The sequence below is a fragment of the Pseudorasbora parva genome, chromosome 21 (genome assembly GCF_024679245.1).
Source record: "Pseudorasbora parva isolate DD20220531a chromosome 21, ASM2467924v1, whole genome shotgun sequence".
NCBI classification, from domain to species: Eukaryota; Metazoa; Chordata; class Actinopteri; order Cypriniformes; family Gobionidae; genus Pseudorasbora; species Pseudorasbora parva.
The window spans coordinates 29,230,747-29,251,541 of NC_090192.1; the positions used below are offsets into that span (position 1 = coordinate 29,230,747).

Sequence of the window (20,795 nt, forward strand, 5' to 3'; positions counted from 1 at the left end):
GACTGTTGCTCAGTGGTCCAAAGTACTTTTTTTCGGATGAAAGCTAATTTTGCATCTCATTAAGAAATCAATGTGCCAGAGCCTGGAGGAAGACTGGGGAGAAGGAAATGCCAAAATACCTGAAGTCCAGTGTCAAGTACCCACAGTCAGTGATGGTCTGGGGTGCCATGTCAGCTGCTGGTGTTCGTCCACTGTGTTTTATCAAGGGCAGGGTCAATGCAGCTAGCTATCAGGAGATTTTGGAGCACTTCATGCTTCCATCTGCTGAAAAGCTTTATGGAGATGAAGATTTCGTTTTTCAGCACGACCTGGCACCTGCTCACAGTGCCAAAACCACTGGTAAATGGTTTTCTGACCATGGTATTACTGTGCTCAATTGGCCGGCCAACTCTCCTGACCTGAAACCCATAGAGAATCTGTGGGATATTGTGAAGAGAAAGTTGAGAGACGCAAGACCCAACACTCTGGATGAGCTTAAGGCCGCTATCGAAGCATCCTGGGCCTCCAGAACACCTCAGCAGTGCCACAGGCTGATCGCCTCCATGCCATGCCACATTGAAGCAGTCATTTCTGCAAAAGGATTCCTGACCAAGTATTGAGTGCATAACTGAACATAATTATTTGAAGGTTGACTTTTTTTGTATTAAAAACACTTTTCTTTTATTGGTCGGATGAAATATGATTAAATTTGTGAGATTGGAATTTTGGGTTTTCATGAGCTGTATGCCAAAATCATCAGTATTAAAACAATAAAAGACCTGAAATATTTCAGTTGGTGTGCAATGAATCTAAAATATATGAAATTTTAATTTTTAGCATTACATTATGGAAAATAATGAACTTTATCACAATATGCTAATTTTTTGAGAAGGACCTGTATATTTTAAATAGATTGCACTCAATGAAATGAAGTACCAAAATCTACAAGAACTGTGTTGCTCAATTTAACTAACTAATCTTAGCTCAGAACTATTAAAAGTCAACAAGAAATCAACACTGATTGATTCTCTTTAAGAGCAGGAACATGTATAAAGTAGTCAATGTACATTAAAGAAAATAATATTTTCAATGCATACATAAATATATCTTACAATAAAATAAAGTTGTTTTTTGGCCAGGAATACACTCAAAATCATGCGTGATGTGATGTCACCCATAGGATTCTGAAGAGCAGTTTGGAAGCGTAAAGTAGGGTCGAGCTGGCCGTTGCCATCTTGGCAGAGCGTCACTCCCGGAAAAAAACAGAAAACGGATAAAGACGTAGGTGGAGCTGAGGTGACGTGATGACTAACAGACAGCAGACAAACAGCTATCCACCTGTCACTCAAAGTAGCCATGCCCTTAATTATGCAAAACTTTAAGGTAACCTCTATGCACACCTTGCCAATAGAATCGCCATTAGCCAGTACATTTTTTTGTTTACTCGCCAGACTGATATACTATTTTATTTACATTAGTGCTGTCAAAACGGTTAATCGTGATTAAACACATCCAAAATAAACTTTGTGTATATAAATGTGTACACATGCATGTATAATATTTATATTATATAAATTATATAAATATTAGGGCCGAGACTTGATTCAAAAAATGAATCTAATTAATCGGTCCGTCGAAACTCATTCATTGAAAAACGTTGCGAAGGGCAAAAATAAGTGTGTTTAAAATTGTTATTTATTTTTTTGCCTAATTAATTAAACGTGCAGTATGCAACTTTTGGCCACTAGGGGTCACTCATTCAAAATAATAACAACTGACGTACTTTGGTGACGTCGGGAAAGTGCGTGGGCTCATGGGAGTTGTTGTCATTATTGCCACTGTCAACCAGCGAATCTGGCATCTCCAGCAGAAAACATGTTCACTGACAAGGTAATTGATTGTTATATTACATCTCTATTATTGTTAAGTTTAGTTACGGCTTTTCACTTTATGTAATGTCAATCTAATGAAATAGCAGCAAGCTACCGTTACTTAACAAACTTATCAGTAACGTTAGATAATGTGCGAGACAGTATGTTGAGCGGGCGGTCGCTGTGCCAACATACCTATAAGTTGGTAGGCTATGTTGACATATTAACCGCGCATCATAATTTGAGTTACTCAAATTATAGATATATTGACATGGCATCCGCGATTGTCGAACATTCTGTATATCAACTGTTCAATACGGAAATACATTTCAATTTAGTTTATCATTACCAACATAAAACAGTAAATGAGAGAACCAGCACCTGCAATACGTTGTTCATTGGAACACGCGCTGTGTCGCTCCCCACATTCATCAATCATTCTAATAAACATTTATTTTGGAACTCGGAGATATATGAATAAGTAGATCATTATTAAATCAATATTATATGTAGCTAGTATTAACATATGATAAAAGTGACGATCACCTTATATTAATTGACAAAGATAGTGGCATATTACCTTATGAAGCTAACGTTACTTTCTCCAGCTACATATAAAACCAATAATAGCTCGTCCATCTGCGTTTTACACATGACATCATCGTGTCACCAAATATACGGATAGAAATACTTTTGAATCAGTTTTTAAAAAAATAGCTCTTTCAGTCTCCAAAAACAGAGAATCCGCCTGTTTGAAAAGCCGATACAAAATGTATAACATTACGTATTCAGCTAAACGCGTCTCAATGTGGTCAAGATCGCTATGCAATATGCAAACATACAGCATGTTATGATTATATGATTATTATGTTAGCTGAATGGTTACTTAAATGACCTGTTTATTAAAACGCAAGCGAGATCAGCATCTCTCTGCAGTCCGAGCTTGTCACGAAGATTTCGCCATCTTTCAAAGGCTTCTCCAAGGTTTACACGTCTCTTGCTTCTTCTACTGTCCCAAAATCTTCTCGGGTCATTTTTTTCACCCTTACGTTTGCGCTTTGTTGAGCTGACAAAACGTACAGGCAAAGAGTAGTCATGATCCATTATCATACAGACTTTTTTATACGGGGGTTCCCCTTATACTGTCTGTCAGTGCTCCTCTTTGAGTTTGGCGGTTCCGCCCATAGATATCTATGGTTCCGCCGAGTTCCGCAGGAAGCAAGACGCAAACGTGGATATGACGTGAAAGACTGGCGACATAACGGAAATAAAGACACGGTCCGTGTCTTCGAATTAAAATATTAATTTCTCTGGATTTAGAAGTTAATTAGAACTGTCGGGATAATGTAAACACACAACTTTAAAAAATATATAACATAGATATAGTGATCTTTTATATTTTTAATGCTGAAACATTACATATTGTGCCTTTAACGCATTAAAGTCCCATAATTAATTAATTCTAATAGATAATAGTAATTATTAAAAAAAAAATAATACTACTACTAATATAGACCACGCAGGATTGATGAGATGCTGGGTTCATGAATATTAATCACGTTGACAGCGTTCAACTGATTTGAACAGTGAAGTTAATAGATGAGCAACAGCTAATGAGATTGCCGTTTGCGCATTAGTCTAGCCCACTACCAGAAAAACCTTTCTGCTTTATCTTAAAAGCTGAATAATTCCCAAAAAAAATTGTTTAGACAGGAAAATAAAAGAATATGGTTTACATGTAACGCATTAATTCTGCGTCGTCTTTCTCTCTTTGCGCACGTGCTTGCGAGAGAAACACAGCACTCTCTCAAAGCGATGAGTTGTGCGTCTTCACCCTAGAATTTACGGTACGTCAAATACAGGTACGCTGTGCATCCATTGAGCTTAACTGACATAGACAGAACGCTCGACGAAGAGCGAAACTGTTTCTCTAGGGAGTGGAAATCTATCTTAGCCTCTAACACACACACTGGCAAGTAAAATCTGAGAATGTATTAGCCAATGGCTAATGATAGGTATTGTTTAGTCACCCCAAGTGAAGATTTACCAGCAAATGCGAGTGATTTACTTGCATTGTAAAGGGGTGCTTTATATAATGTAAATGATTTGTACAAAAATTCACCCCCCTCACAGTTATGAAGGTTACAGGTATATAGACCAAAACCACAATTTGTACCAGGCTGTAAACATGTTTTTTTCTGCTGTAAAGTTCAAAAGGGCTCCATGAGATTCTGCTCCCCTCTGGAGCCTGTCTAAGTCACTTCCGTATTGGCTTCAAGAGAAACTGGGGGAGGTTGTCACTTGCTCAAAATGCATTTTAAAAATGATAGAAGACCCGCACAGACGTCTTCATCTTCAACCTTAAAATGTCCCCACCCAGCGGTGGGAGGACTAAAGATATACCAAAAACTGGCAAACAGACATTCACACACAGACCCCTACCAATGAAACCCCACCTTTGACATTATTTATAACAAGCATCTCCATGATAATAAGCTCGATAATATATAATACATATCAGAGCCTCTTACTTTACACACACACACGTATGTACAAAGCCAGATGTATATATATGCGTTGGACTGAGGTATATGTACGGTAGAAAGATGAGTGTGACCCTTGCAGCTGCTCTCCAGGGCATAAATAAACATGCCGGTGCTGGGCACCCCTCTAATCACAGGCCCCGAATCAAATTTATTCCACCATTAATATTTTAGCACACAGCCATGTGAGAGAGCATGAATGATTAATTTAGACATCACCTCTGTCACAATGCGTTACCCATCTGGCCCCTGATCCACCTTTGAGAATACTAAACAAAGACTTTTTTGAGTTTTGGCATTAATGTCTAGCTTTGGGGTACTGACATTTTGGGAATGTATATTCATCTCTTCCTTCCAAAATATATAACATGCAAGTAGAATAACGATACTACTTCTGACGATATCAATAACATCAATGGTGGATGTTATTCCAATGAAAAAAAAAAAAAAAATGTCTGTAAAGTTTCATTGAAATGTAATAATTTGCTCCACCTCTATAACCTTATTGACTAATGTCATCAAGTTTGCTTAAAGTCAAGAATACAATTTTAAATTTTTTTATGAAGTATTGCCGTATTTATTATAAATTCTTTATCCGTGAATGTAACTATTATTATTTTGACTTAAGTCCCCTTATAATCTTTCATTAAAATAGAGAAGAAAAGACAAATTTCAACGTCCGTTTAATGGTCGATAACTGTAAATGGCTGATATTAAAATTGTATACAACTTTGTCCAAATAAATAAAATAAAAAAATATTTTAAAAAAATATTTAAATGCCATACTATTTTATCCAAATATATTAAAACAAAATTATAAAAATGGATTATATTATTAGAATACTATTAATTATTTAATTAATTATGTGCAAGTTTGTCCATTAATTTTTTTTAAATTAAAAAGTAAAAAATAAATAACATTAAAAACTAAATTCTACAAATGAATTTGTGCATAATTATACATAATTTCTTCATTCCAATGTAAAATGTATATGCATATAATATACTTATATAAGGAAAATAACATCAAGAACAGGAAATGATACTCCCTCTGTTAATCATGGCTTTTAATTAACAGATGAGGATCTGTTGCCTCAGATTTTGACATTACCAAGCATTGTCCAAAATCCTGTCCAAAAGTTACCATCACACCGTTGCAGCTCCTGGCTGTGCACCGTGTCCTTGGCAAACTCTCTCATTGTGAAACACACAACCACACACACACAACCACACACACACACACACAACCACACACACACACACACACATACACACACAACCACACAACCACACACACACACACACCTCAACAGGCACTGATTGGGTTTAGCTTTGGGTCCTGCTTGTCTAGTAAGCAGAGATCACAGATAACATAGAAACACAATCATGCCACCCCTGCCATCTCAAGGGCCTGAGGGTTTGGGCAACACTGCGTATGTGTCTGTGTGTGTGTGTGTGTGTGTGTGTGTGTGTGGTACCTGTCGAGACAGAAGCCGTCATGAGAGGCGGAGGAAAGTGTCACTGTAGTGACGTGTTGGCATGTGCCCTCGGGTGCTTTTAAGTTGGTTGTCATTTTGTTATTCCTTTCCATCTCTTGGCCCATTATTGAAATAAATAACAAAAAAAATTAGTCATGTCATTCAGAGCCGAGAAAGATGGAGGAAATCACATTGACACTTGTCACAAGCACACCTCGCATCTGCGCCTCCTCGACAGCCCTCTCTGGAGACCGCTAGCTTAGCTTTAGCCTCCCTGGAGTATAACAGCGAGGCCTAGCACCTCCCAGAGGCGTGTTTCCTCTACACCATATCATGAGGTTAAGCTCAAACACCCTTGAATTTGCACCCGGAACATGATGCAATGGTCTGGCAGGAAGTAAATAATTTTCATAAAAGTCTACTACGAACGTCTTCGGAGACATCAACTGTAGACTCTCACGCTACTATGTGGGAATCATGAAAATGAAAAAAGGCGGAATTGCATGAAAAGGAAATCTACATCGACAATAGAGCACGGCGGGGTCAGGGAGCTAGCGAGAGCCATCCTAGTGGAAATGTGTGGGACCGGGAACAGAGGAGGGCCTAGCGCTCTGCTCTGCCCAAACGGGAACGCGATCGATATGTCATCCGCTACTGCGTTACTGGATGATCTTCTGCCAGGGGTTACCCTCACTCTCTGACAAAGCAGAGGAGGTGGATCCAGAGGAAAGGCCAACAAGGAGGATAAGAGGAGAAAAACTAAAAATTATCCGTCTCTCTCTTTTCTTGTCTGTGCGCAGCATAGAGGCTGCAGTAATGGATTTTGACACAGAGCCGGCAGGCCGAAGTAAAAGAGGGAGCCGAGTGTTCAGTCAATATCTGAGTAGTGCGGATGGGCTAAACCCCTGGCACTCGCACAAGCTGACCAGTGATCATTAGAAAGTCAATGAGTCCTCCAGTGCTTGAAGCCAACTTTCAGAGGGACAGAGTGAGGCATTAGCCTTGCATGGCACGCTGCATGGATGCACGGTAAATATACAAACACGTACAACCTGCTTCGTATGAGCCTGGACGTGCTCACGAACATAAAATAGCACTAAACTCCTAAAACTTTACATGGCTACTGTAAAATCAAAATCAACCTAATTTTTATTTTTTTTTGCATGTTATTCATGTAATGTTCGATCAAAAACTTTCCTTTCATCTGTCACCAAGTCACCAAAGTTGTACCCAAATAATGTCCACAAAATCAAAATAGGTGGAATTAGGAATGTACTGATATTACAATTTTTGGGTAAAGTTATTTACAAATTCAAAATCTATACTATTTTGTCCAAATAAATTTAAAATTAAAACAAAATATTAAAAAATATGTATTATAAAGCTACATTTTTCTAAATAAATAAAATTAAAAATAAAACGTATCAAATGTTTTAAATGCTACAGGTGAGTTTAAGTTACTCTATTACATATAATCTCTTAATAATGGCGAATAATTTGCAAAAATACATGTCTAAATCAATTAAAAAGAAAAAAACTTAAAATGCAACAAGTAAATTTAGGCATCAATTTATACTTGTAATATACAGAATGAAAAAAAAATTATTTATTTTTTTTATGCTAAAGATTATTTATTAAAGATTTGATTGAAATAGTCTATATATATATAACCAATATGGTGATGAAATCAAAGCCTGCCTTACATTATTCTGTTTCACCAGAAATGTCATGTTATGGAAGAAAAATAGGTTGTTTCACCGAAGAACATGGTGGCGTAGAGGACAGGTCTTAATTGAACACGTCTTTTACATTATTGAGTATCTCCAGTCCTGCCCTTTGCAGCAGGCACAGAGGTCCCTGGGGAGAACTGCAGAGCTGCTCTAAGGTCAGATCAGAAGTGGCCTTTCACCTGCACCCATGTATATTTAACAGGCTCACCTCCAGCCTCTAACTCTCCTTAACTAAACTTACAATGGCAGGCGCTCAACTTGGAAAACAGCGCTCTGTTTTAATTAGCTTTAAAAAAGCACCTCACAACTTCAAGCACAACAAAGACACTCATCAATCAGAGGAGGCTGCTGCGTTGGGGTTGATTTGCAAAGCGTGTGAGCAGATAGACAGGTGTTTGCATCGTGCTGGATGTGATGTGACTGGAAGATTCTACTCGGTTTTCAACCCTCAGGGCCACCTTAGGTCTCTACCTAGCCTTTCAGCTAATGGGCTGCATAATGGCAAGTCTGACAGAGGGAGAGGGAGAGTGAGAGAGAAAGAGAGAGAGAGAGGGGGGAAGAAAGAGAGAGAGAAAGCTGCGTTCACAGGGTTTAGTGAGTGACGCTTATTACCTGACTACTGTTGAGCTCTATGACTAAAACATTCTCCATTTGGGCCTTCTCTCGCAAACTCTTCTACACAGTCTCCCGATTCAAGACTTTGAGGGGGGAATGGGCAACATGTTAGGAAAAGGCTCTGTTTGATGAGATTAAAGTATTATGTCCACAGGTCAGTCTTACACACTCTCAAATCTGTCCTGATGTTTACTGAGCGTGTTTCTCATCTTTGAGCCTGGCTTGGTCTACGTTTAAATAGAGCTCACTGTGGAGTGATAAAGTAAATATGCCAAGACTATCACGCCTGATCAAGAAGACCCAAAGGGCAAATAAGAGGCTTCTGCTGGTGGGAGGAACAAAATGCAATGATCACTGGAGCTGAGAGGCGAACCTTTGGCCATTGGGATCATCTGTGGGCGGTTGGATCAACATAATATGGTATCAACAGGGCAGGCAGGATGTAAGCTTTTACCTGGTCAGTTGTAGATGTGTATAACAATTTCCATGTACAGTCTTTTCTTTTTATCTCCATAATGTGACATATTTCTAAGTGAAACAACATTCAACAAGTATGTAAAACGAGACTCGATTGTAACCATTGGGAATTGATGTGAAAAGTGAAAAATCTATAAACTGAATGAGTTTGCAGATGGTTGTAAAGAACTACTGTACTGTGAATGACCAAAAAATAACAATACATTTAAAATCATATACAGCTACTATAGGCTTGAACAGTGTGCATGGGATCATTGTCTTGTTACATGACCCAATTGTGGCCAAGCTGTTGGACAGATGACCTTGCATTTGACTCTAAAATGTTGTGCTTGATTGTATGAGGTGCTTGTGTGATATGCTGTGTTCAATTTTTGCCAAACGTGGTGCTGTGCATTATGGCCAAACATCTCCACTTTGGTCTCATCTGTCCAAAGGACATTGTTCCAGAAGTCTTGAGGTTTGTTCAGATGTCTAAGCCATGCTACCATGTTTTTTATTTATTTTTAGAGAGAAGCTTTCTCCTGGCAACCCTTCCAAACATGCCAACCTTGTGCCGTCTTTTTCTAATTGTCCTGTCATAAAATTTAACTTTTAACATGTTAACTGGGGCCTGCAGAGTCTGAGGAGTAGCTCTTGGTTTTTTTGGTAATTTCTCTGAGCATTGCATGGTCTGACCTTGGAGTGAATTTGCTGGGACGTCCACTCCTAGGAATGTTTTTCACTTGGAAAGAATTAAAGGGTTAGTTTAACCAAAAATGATGTCATTAATTACTTACCCTAATGTTGTTCGACACCTGTAAGACCTCCGTTCATCTTCGGAACACAAATTAAGATATTTTTTGTTGAAATCCAATGGCTCAGAAAGGCCTTTTTGACACCAATGTAATTTCCTCTCTCAAGACCCATAAAAGGCACTAAAGACGTTGTTACAAAGCCCATCTCACTAATTGTATATTCACTATTTAACATTTGTGTTCCGAAGATGAGCGGAGGTCTCACGGGTTTTGACAACATTAGGGTAAGTAATTAATGAGAGAATTTTTGGGTGAACTAACCCTTTGAGGGTGTACTTTATTTGTCACCCATAACTTCTCCATTTTAGCCTGTTTTTGTGTTCATGTGTTGTTGTTCATCAAAAGTTGTATTTACCCAGGACCAGATGGTTTTAAATATAATGTCCTGATATGTAAATACTTTTATTAAGCAAGGATGTATTCAATTGTTTAAAAGTTAAGTAAAGATATTTATATTACCAAAGAAATTCAAAGAATCCTGAAAATGTTTTGAGAGACTGGCTCAATTACGTCATTCACAAAGCCTCCTGGGATTGGGTCATCTCTGGTGAGTTCTTTCATCCTAATGTAATTTTCTGACTAGTGAGTCTTTCTCTTCTGGATTCATGGGTTCTTCCAGATTCTTCTTTTAAAAATAAGAATTTGATCAGAACAGAAAAGAAGCATTTACCCATATACAACAATACATCAATTTGGATTTCATATTGACAATAAAGTTGAAAAGAATCATTGTGTGTTTGCATGTATGCTCATGTAAGAGTATGCAAATGAACGTGTTATCATGTATGTCTGCATGTGTTGACAATAGCAGTGTTCTCTCATGTGCGGCAGTGTTTGTAATTGAGGCTGATTCAGGTTGGGGAGGGTGGAGCTTCCAGCTCTGCTGCTAACAAGGGGATTCAGGCCCCACTGATGCCGCGCCATCCCTTTGAAGGGATTATTAACACATTTTGATTACTGTGGTCCAGTTGTCACAGAAAATATAACCTCCATCAGAGTATGAAACAGACAGCCTTTCTGCCCTCTTTTTTCATCTCTTACCTACTCTCAGCCCAGCCTGGCCCACTCAAAGCAATTCACTAATTACCACAGCAGCCATCTTAAAACCACACTAATGCTGTATTAGCTTGATGGAGAAATTAGTTAGCCCCTCTCGTAAAAAGCCACGGTTATTTTCACACCCAGGAACAAACCAATGTTGTTCTCGGACCGTTGCACAAAGAGATGGAAACAATTACTTAACTATTTTCCATTTTTAATAATCTAGAATCTAATCAGTAGTAAGGCAGAAATGTTTTTTACACATTACATACATATATAATGACTGCATTAGAAGCTTCAAAAGATTCCATCAGATTCAAATGATTTATAAGATTGTGCAAACATCATCGTTTTCCTAAGATGACTCTATACGAGCTTCAAATGGCTCCTATAAAAGATGACTCACCAAGATGACTTGAGACGTTTTGCAAATTACTTTTAAAAATGACTCAATACAAGGTGTCTCACCAAGTTGATTAAAATGACTTCCTAAGATGCCTCCACAAGCTTTAAGTGACTCCGCACAATGATTCCATAAGACAATTCACAAACACTCTTAAAAATAAAGGTTCGTAAATGGTTCTTTGGCAGGGTGTATGGTTCCATGAAGAACCTTTAATATCCAAATAACCTTTCCATTGCACAAAAGGTTCTTTGTAGTGCAAAAAAGGATCTTAAGACTATAAAATGGTTAGAAATAAATGGTTCTTTAAACAACCTTTCCCAAAACGGTTCTTTGGGGAACCAAAAATTGTTCTTCTATGGCATCACTGTGAAAACCATTTTTGTTTTTTCCTGGCACCTTTATTTTTAAGGGTGAAGTTCACTCATCAAAAGGACTCCCTAAGATGACTCCACAAGCTTCACAACTCTATATAAGAAGACTACCTATACAGATTACTCCAAATTAGTTTCAAAAGGTATAATACTCCATATTTTAAATCCATTTAATATTAACTTTAATGACTAACCTAAATGACTCCACAATATTCTAATGGCTCCACATGATGGCTTTCTAAGATGCGACCTTTAGATTGCTCCCTATAAGATTCCACAAGCTTCATACAGGTTCACAAAGTAACTACAAGGACTTCAAATGAGAGCTTTCTGTGATTTTACATGAAATAAAGAAAGGCTACGGGTGCTTAGTAAATTGAGCAACGAAACTCGCTCCCAGTAACAAGATCAGCATGAACTGAACCATTACAGAGCTGTTAGGCTACCGAAGTAATCAACAGAGCAATGGGTCCCTGTATGATACTCTTAATTTGGATCACTAACAGCTAAGGGCCTGGGGTAATTTCCAGATAAAAGACAAGGTGTTTGATACCTTTCACATACTTGAGAAGCAGCAGAATATTGCATTGTTCCTATCAAACTTGTAAAACAAAAATATGCTTTACTATGCCATTGCAGTTTACAAAAGTAAAAGTAACAGATGGTATGCTTATGTACCAATGCACCATCTTTTCATGTGGCATCCTTTAAATACATCTTTTTAATCAAACAATGTTATAAGAAAGCAACATCCTAGACACAGTCTCTCAATTATAATTATAATAATAATGGGGGGTGGGGGGGTGGGGAGGAATTGCATGTGCTGACCTTTAACGAAATATCTGTTTGTGAAACATATCCCCGTAAACATAAGAGGATATGACAGAAACAGTGTGTGAAGAGTGCAGATGATCTGTGGCTGGCTAAGTAGCACAAATCAAAGGGCAGGATGGGCTGGAGTTAAGTAGGACAGGGCAGGACCGCTGGGAGGGAGGAAGTTAAAGGAGGTTGAGCGAGATTGAGACAGACTGGGAGAGAGGAAGAGAGATGGACATAAACGTGGTGATCAGGTGTGAGTTCTGAAGAGGTAGCTTCTGTTCACTGTAGTCCTCCAGGACAGGCAGGGCCCAGACGGATAGAGCGGTGTTTGGCCCAAATAAATCCAGGTGGCCCAGAATGTTAAACCTCTCCAAATAAATCACATTATCTCTACGATTCTCTTTCCGTCTTCTCATATAACAACAGAATTTAGCCAAAAATTTTGCACTAATTGCATTTAGTCTAGAATCTTGGGAATATTCTTAAATGATTTTATGATACAACACATACACGCAATACTTAATTTGTCTGTCATTTGGCAGTTTCAAGACTTCTTTCCTGACTATTTTTATCTGAGTTGATCATGAAAAGAAGCTGGCAATCTCTGGCAGGCTGAGGACTTGGGATTGCGTTGTTTCATGTGTAATCGAAATGAGTATGCAGCAGCAGATGGCATTGGGTGTTTCGTGTGAGATTTTTCAGAAATCACCTCACCATGGTCAATGTGGTTATGCATGGCAACTAAGCCTTATGGGTTCGTTGATGAAAACAAGTTAGCTGAACACTGGACAAAAATCTATACCGTGAAATCAACCTTAACATGACATATATATATAAAAATGAATTATATATATATATATATATATATATATATATATATATATATATATATATATATATATATATATAACTATATATAAATATATAAACTTAATTTATTTGTTCCTCAAAATCATGGCAGAAATGTTTTTGTTTCTGCCTGTAAAAAAATGAGTGAATATTTAATTAGATAATGTCTGATATACATAAAATTATATTTACATTTATATTTACAATTTAAAATTATATTTACAATTATATTTACCTTTAAATATAGCATTTCAGAAAAGGTGTAATATAATTTTTATTTGAATAAAAAATGTATTATTTTGTATTAATTTTTATGTAATCAATCAACGTTTTTTTCCCCTATTCGCCTACGTGTCTTGCCTTATAAGAAGCATTCTGTACAAAATCTGTGCAAGAATCACTAGTAAGAGATATTTGCACTTGCTTTATAATAATTGCATTATTAATTTATTTTAAAGACTGAAAATGGATCCTGTTAAAGAAACCATTACACAATATAAATATATAGATTGTATAATATATTTATACAACATATATATATATATATATCCAATTGAGAAATATATATATATATATATATATATATATATATATATATATATATATATATATATATATATATTATCAAAAGGGTGTATACAAATACATCCATCTCTAATTTAAAGATAAAAAGAGTTTCATAAAGTGATTAAGATAATGCAAAAATGTTAAGAAGTCTTTTTAAGAGTTAATTTTAAAGTGTAATTTTTTATGTTAAGATGTAATTTTGCTACTATGAAATTCATTCCTACAATAATAAACCATACTTACATTTAGAGCAACTATTTATAAAAAAAAAATTAATTCGGATTTAGAGGTTAACGCAATACTTTAATGATCTATATTAAATGGCCCCTCTTACTAAAAGATTCTAACACAAGAAAAATGTTTTCCCTTGATTATGACTTGAAGTCAAGGCATCAATCCACTTAAGCCCAGTACTGAGACTACAAATCATTTGCTCACAGGCAAACACTCAAAGTAAATTAACCTTGACTATGGTGTATCCTATTCTAAATAATTCAGTATCAAATATGTACACAGTGACAAAAAAAGAAAGAAAAAAAGGTTTAGATTTACAAATGATTGAGAAACTTTCCAAAGAGTATCAGCCTCTTATTAAATTCAAATTGACATCATAGGTGATGTGACAAATCCAGTCAGGTCTTTTTAAGGGGTGAATAATAATAGCTGAAATATCATGCTGCTGATGTTCAGTATCGCCCCTACACACAGATCTGAAAATACTGATGCTCTCAGCAGGGATTCAGCACTGCACACAAACACACTCGTTCTCGCTTGCTCTCTTTCTCAAACACACACACACACACACACACACACACAAACACTGTGCTAAATAAATAAAACTCAAATGAGCTCCTAGAGTTGTGAGCAAAGCTTATCTTTTCAGGAACTTTCAGCACCAGCAGAAACATCCAAAGACTGGAGCAGAGAGAGCTGAGTGGTGGAGGCCTCTTGTCCCCCTGTGTGGAGACAATTCTTTGAGCTCATCCTTTTTACGGTGGCTCAAGGGCGCAGCCTATCTGCCAAACCATAGACTGCAGCCTACACTCATGCATATTATCATATTTATCAAAAGGCAGATTAATTTACGTGGCAGTCAAACTGCACAAGACAACAGTCACAGAAGAAAAAAAAGCTTTGATGTACAATATTGAACTATATATTAAAAAAAGAAAAATAACTGTTATAAAACTTACAAAGTGAAATAATCAGACGGTGAGTACAGCAATTAAATACATTGAACACCCTAGGTGGCAGCGATATTGCCCCTTAAAAAGAGTCTGCTTCAATAACAGTCTTGCAAACTATTATTAAATATGTCAGGACGATGGCAGCAGGATGTCCTCCACAACGCAAAATGGGGTACGCGGCAGCCCCCCCGTTGTATCTGCCCGGCTCCCTCCCCAGACAAAAGTGAAGCTGTCCCACTGACTGACAGATGGAGCCCCCAGCTGACAGATCGGGCGATGCGTTTCATGTTCAGTGGGCGTCCTGAGCCCGCGGCCGCACCGGCCCAGGGCGCGGCCCGCCGAGGAGGAAGCCACTTTGAGGGACGGTGTGACACAAGCAGCCGCAGAGGGACAGACGGACAGCGCTAATGATGGGCTTTTTTTTAAAACGTACTGCAAACTGTGAGGTGGTCAGCGTTGAGATGCGCTAAGCGTCACACATTGAGCCATATTTAATCTGAAAACAAATAAGATTATCTTTGCTGGGTTAACTATCCATAACAAAGCAGGTCCAGCAGCTGTTCAAACTTATGATGATGAAGCCAGTTTTGTTATTAACAGCTATTAACTTGTAAATAGAAAAGTAAGACTTACTGTTTTAAGATTGAATGGCATCTAAAGTGACACAAAAATACACTTTTGTTCAATATAAAAAAGGTGTCTGACCTAAATGGGGTCAAAAAAACAAAAAAGGTGTTTCCCCACTGCTGTAAAATAAAATGATTATGACAATAAATGTAATAAAATAATACTTAATATTTAAAATAAAAATGATAGGTCAGACTGTTGCTATGAAGACTGAATTACCACAACAGTATACATGACTTTTTCTATTGTTTCCACTGATCAAAAATAATAACTGTAATAAATTACTAAATTGTTATTGTAATAAATTAATATAAATTATATCTAATAAATGTAATTATACATTACATACATATTTATACAAGTTAAATTATAATTATATATATATATATTTTTTATATAATAATATATTAAATAATATATCGAAAACAAAATAATTTACAAAATATAACTTTTTGACTTTCAAATCTTAACCCACTTGCTCAGTAAAAGCAAACCAGTTTTTTTATTTATATTTAATTACAATGTATACCTGCATCTAAAAAAAAGTTTGATATTTTTACTGTAATGGCTAAAATACAAATGTTTAGCATTGTCAACATGTATCAGGGTTACAAGAAATATCCAGAAAAACAACAAACAGTTTATTAATAATGCGGTGTACTCTGAGTTTGTCTGTTTCTGGTCCGATGCACTGAATAAAGTGAGAAAAAAACTAAACTGGAAGCACAAGTGAAGCCTTAAACACTGCCCTTCTGTACCCACTCCGCCTGTGTTTTCAGAGCTCAGTCTGACTAGTTTCCTCTCTTAATCTCAGCCACCCAACTCTCTGCGACTCCTTAGTGAATTACGCTTGCTTTTCAACTGCCATCAATCTGCTGTCATCAGCGTGTCACTCCCATCACACAATTACCGTTTATAATCCTCATTCCGCAGTGACAAGGTACTGCCACTCTCTCTTCCCCCCTCTCCACTTTTCCTTTTACTTCATTTCACTTTTTCTCTCTGCTTTTTGATATTGCGGCGCCTCAGATGTGCCAGCTCTTTAAAGCGGCCGATGAGGAAGCGCCCATGGGGGTCCTGGGTATTCGCTTTTGTCTTCCATTTCCTTCCAAAACAGTTTTATTTAACGCCATCCAGCTCGAGTGCCCTCTTTCCCTCTCTCCCCATCAACCAAAGGTCAACGAAAGACTGTTTGTGTGCGTCTGATATAAATAGACACATATGATCTGAAATTAAAATGTATTTTTTGTCTCTCGCTCTCTACCTTTCTGACAAGTTACTCTGAATACATTTTGTAGCATTAATATTACAAAGAAAAAATGATAAGACATTAATAAAATAAGACTGGTCACATTTTACATTACAGTGCTCGGTCCGTTTCAGCAGCAAATAGTAAATACAGCAATAATATGAAGTACAAGTACCTCATATCATAATAATAACAACAATTTTATTAAAATATACATTTTTTAAATATTATAGAATTAAGTAATATGCATAACACATACTGTAAAGTGTTACCAAAAGATGTTATGACCTATAAATGCCTCTTTACATATTATTCCTTTTTACACATTTATACACGGTTTAAGTTACACAAATGAAACTTGAACTCGTACTTTAGTTTGAACTCAATCCAGAGGATACTGTAGATTTTGATGCATCTAGCTGGTGGCAAGCTTTGCTGGAGAGGCTTATTCATAAGATGCAAGTGGGAATCTTGCCTCTCGTTCTGTCACTCAATAGTTTATCTAGAAAAATGGATCTGCTTCCCATCACCCCAGTGGAAAAAAAACCCTCTGAAAATGCTTTAGGCGACTCAACAGTCAATGATCGCACTTAACATGAGCAAATATCGTAAAAGAATATATCAACAAGTCGACACCTGCACTCTCTATCGGCAATCCTGGAGACAGATAGATGCGAACACTAACACACTGGCTAGTCAAGTTTGTTGGTTCAGCTCTTGCATTAAGAGCCTGGCTTTGTCATTGTGAAAGTTCGGCCCTTTGTCTAGACGTGCTGAAATCAGTGAGTGCACCTCAGCCACCGCAATTGAAGCGTAAACACTTTTGTGTGTCTCCATATAATACTGTTGCTAACAGACCCCAAAATCCTTGGAACAGCTGAGTCCTTCGGTGTCAAAGATAATGGCGATTTATTGCAATGTGAGGCTTTTTTTTTTCAGCCCCCACCCCAACAACCCCTCCCTCCCTCCTCCCTCGCTCAAACCGATTAAAATTAAGCCGTAAACATGTGAGGACAGAATTAGCACATTTAGCGAGCCTCCTCTCCCACATCCCATTTTCGCTCCGGAGCGGCTGATCCCTGCAGCCGAACGCGGGTGCAATTTTAATGACGGGGACCGTTTTTGAAGTCCAGATGAAAAAAGCGCCGCTTGCCGTTTGTGGCGGCGCTAGATACGGCGAGGCCGGGTCCGGCATGATTGGGGGGGAGCGACACAAACTTGGACTCTGGGCTCTTCGATAGTATCGGTGTCATTTTCCTCTCCACGATAAGACGCCTCGCTGACAAGGCCCGATTAGGAGAGAAAAAAAATCATTATTACATCGCCTTTCATCCGCCGGGGGGTTTTGCGATAAACAGCTCACCCGTAGGTAGATTTACAGAGTCGAAAACCTTATATTGCACTCACACACCCCATCACTGATATACATATTTCTTTGAATCAATGTTTAACGAGAGGTTTACATTGTGCATTCATATCTAATAAGCTCTAACATAAGTTCAAACTTCTAAAGTACAGGCCTAAGTTGTAGCCCAAAAAAATCATACATTTTCGATGAGGAAATGCCCTCATTACAACACAAAAACCCACCATTGTCTTTAGAAAATCCACTCTAGCTAAGTTCTCCTTTCTGCATATCTGCAAACTCTGCTATTGAAATATTTAACTCTTGTGGCTCTGCTCCATGAATCAAACAATTATCAAATAACGGCATATTCTTTTTGAAACACAATACGGCATTCAGATTTCAGCAAACTACAAAAACCCAAGTTATTTGGTATGCTATACCTCGAGGAAATCCACTTCACCAAATTGTCCTCATTAAAGAGAGAACAGTAGCGATGTGCTGAAACTTTAAACACGAATATACAATGACGGAAATCAACTGGAACAGCCACGCTGAAATAAATAATGAAAGGCAATGAAACAATTACTTACAGAGGAGATATTACTGGTACAACAAATTAAATACAGTTCGATATAAACACTGATACCTTACTAAAAATGTATTCAGAATAAAAAAGCTTAAATTCATTTATTATCATTATTATTATTGAATCAATAATATAACTAAATATTCTAAATATATTATTAAATATTTTATTTAAAGGTTATTCAAAATATAATTTAACAGTACATATTCAGTACATTTTTGAACACATTCTAGTTCATTTTGACATTTTTCATTCATTTAACTAAATTTACCCAGCATAAAACAGCTCTAAATTATTGTATTGCTGTTGTTGTTATTATTAATATTATTATACACATTTATATAAAACACCTAAATATATTATTTTAGTTGAAAAGATTTTTCAACATTATTTAACAATATCAGAACTTTTTCAGTACAATATTAAACATTAAAAAATATATATTTACTGCCATTGCTATTACATCATTTTATATTATAGAACTAAATAATATATACTTTTTGGAGATTATTTAAAATATTATTTAAAATAACATTTATAAAAATTATAAATAATGCATTCAATTCCACATTGACCTTTTTCATTATTTTAGGCATTTTAAATGTGTTGCTGTTTTAATTATTATGGTATCGTTATTATTATTATTATTATTATTATTATTGAAACTTAATAATAACAACTAACAAAAAAGGTCTAAATGAAGTCCTTGAGAAGAAAAGGCCATGGCAACACAAAGAATTTTTTTTTCCATTATTCAAAGTTATCAGTTTCATAAAATGGCAGAAAACAACCAGAAAGTCCGGAGGAGAGGGATGAAGGAAAGAAAATGAAAGAACGATGATAACATGGAGGAGAAAGAAAAGGAGCTAGACAGAGTGTAACGGAGAAACGGAGACAATCGCGTGTCTGTTACTGGGACACTCTGACACCCATGGACTGACACAGCATGTCTTAAAGCCATGCTCACGCTCAAAAGGAGCAGCGTTTCTTCATGTTTACAAAACATATTTATTTATTTCTTCATTCGATCATTTATTTCGTTATTTATTTCTATCGGGGGGAGCGCTTGGCTTCTCCGTAAAGCCTTCGGTGACAATGACAACTCCCCCCCGCACGTCTTTTAATACCATGGCGGAAAAAAAAGAAAAAAAAAATCAAACCGCTCTCAAACAAATTGATGTACTCTTTAATACAGTCGTCACATCATCACAGGGTCTTTGCGTCTGTCTTGGTGACAACTGCAGGGCTGCTTAGCTTAGCCGCCATGGCTACTGCTTTGTTGGTCGCTTCAATGATTTATCACAAAAAAGAAAAAGAGAGAAAAAAGGAAGGAGAGAGAGAAAGAAAAGAAGGGCCTCTCGATTGAGTCATTGGCACCTTTGATTGACAAGGCCTAATCAGCTTATCTGGGTGCTAATAAAGATGATGGCCTGCAGAGATGCTCTCTACCTGGCTCTGCGTGAACTTTGGGCCCTGGTGAGGGCCCCAGGGGCCAGGCCCCGACCCACTCTGCTTATCTAAACACTGCTGAAATCAATCCCTAATGAGCTGGTTTCATTTTGCCCCATCGATCCGCCGCTGCGGCTGCGGCTGCTGCGTATTCGAGGGCCACCGCTCTGCTCCTTGCGGACATTGTTTCTCTCGGCTTGTTTGTTTATATCGGACACTCCGCCAAAATTCATTTTGATTAATTAATAGATTTTGAGGTCATTCCATAAACTGTCCACGATTAAATTGTTTTCTTGGGGGGGGATCCTATTCCGAAATTCAACAATTGAATTATCCTATTCCTTCAACAATCCTAAATGTGACTGCAAACAACCTGAGTATTTTATTTTCCATCATGCAAAAACTCTTTTGCCCACTTCATTGGCTTTTATAAACAGCCGGGCACTTCTTTGATTAGTTTTTTTTTAATGCTTGTTGGCTCTGGGACATCTCTGATTTAAATGCCTTTAAATTGGCTGCTTTGCTCCCTCCTACTGTACTCCAGGCTCTCTTCAGGCCGGCGTGCCTCTAGTTCAGGCAGCTTTAAAGTGGGTGCCCTCTCCTAATGAAGACCCATACTTTATTTATGAGACAAACAGTTTGGTAAAAAGCTCTGCATGTCCAGAGAGCACTCTCAATATCTCTCAGAGGGCCTGGAGTGCTCCTGACATGCTGCTGTTGCTGGACTGAACACATCACGCACTAAATCACCCTTAAAAATCACACAAACACAATATCCTCACTGGCACGGTCAAAACATCAGATTCAAA

At 37.3% G+C, this 20,795-nt stretch overlaps 1 protein-coding gene across 4 annotated transcripts in view; it reads right to left on the reverse strand.

Moving 5' to 3' along the window:
* vti1a (vesicle transport through interaction with t-SNAREs 1A) overlaps positions 1–20,795 on the reverse strand; it is a 164,309-nt gene that overhangs the window by 99,370 nt on the left and 44,144 nt on the right. The window lies entirely within an intron of this gene.